Here is a 487-nt window from a genome sequence, read left to right as displayed (position 1 = left end):
GGGAGCGGGGCGGGGCCGGGCTGTGCACAGCCACCCTGCTCAGGGTATTCCTGGCGGGATGTTGTTGTGGGATGCTGGAGCAGTGGCACAAGGGGCAGCCAGGCTGTCCTGGCCTCTCCAAATATAGAAAGGACGTATCCATAGTTGGGCAGTGAGGACCTGTGCCAGCAGCCCTTGCTTTGCCCAGAAAATAAGGAAAATGGGGAACGCTGCCGACTTCCAGGGTGCATCCTATACCAGGCTGCCTGCAGCATTCCCAGGAAGAGAGGAGCCTGGGGAGTTGGGAGTCCATCCAGACCCACTGGCCCGGTCCTGGAGGGGTCAGGTCAAGGCATCCCTGCAAGACGGGATTTGTGGTTAGAGAGCAAGCGCTTCCCAGCTCTAAAAAGCAGGATAGGCACTTCCCAGAGCCTCCCTCCTCCTTTGAGGTGACTTGCAGGCACCAGCACGTGCTTGGTGGGATGCTGGAGTTACAGCCAGCTCTCCC

The 487-nt window shown here is 59.8% G+C and overlaps 1 protein-coding gene across 1 annotated transcript in view; it reads left to right on the top strand.

Moving 5' to 3' along the window:
- The window catches only part of AMOTL2 (angiomotin like 2), an 8,002-nt gene that overhangs the window by 3,169 nt on the left and 4,346 nt on the right, over positions 1-487 (top strand). The gene's annotated exons all lie outside the window — the stretch shown is intronic.

This window comes from Corvus brachyrhynchos, unplaced genomic scaffold, assembly GCF_000691975.1.
Source record: "Corvus brachyrhynchos isolate BGI_N302 unplaced genomic scaffold, ASM69197v1 scaffold63, whole genome shotgun sequence".
Classification (NCBI taxonomy): domain Eukaryota; kingdom Metazoa; phylum Chordata; class Aves; order Passeriformes; family Corvidae; genus Corvus; species Corvus brachyrhynchos.
This window is presented reverse-complemented; position numbering and strand designations above follow the sequence as displayed.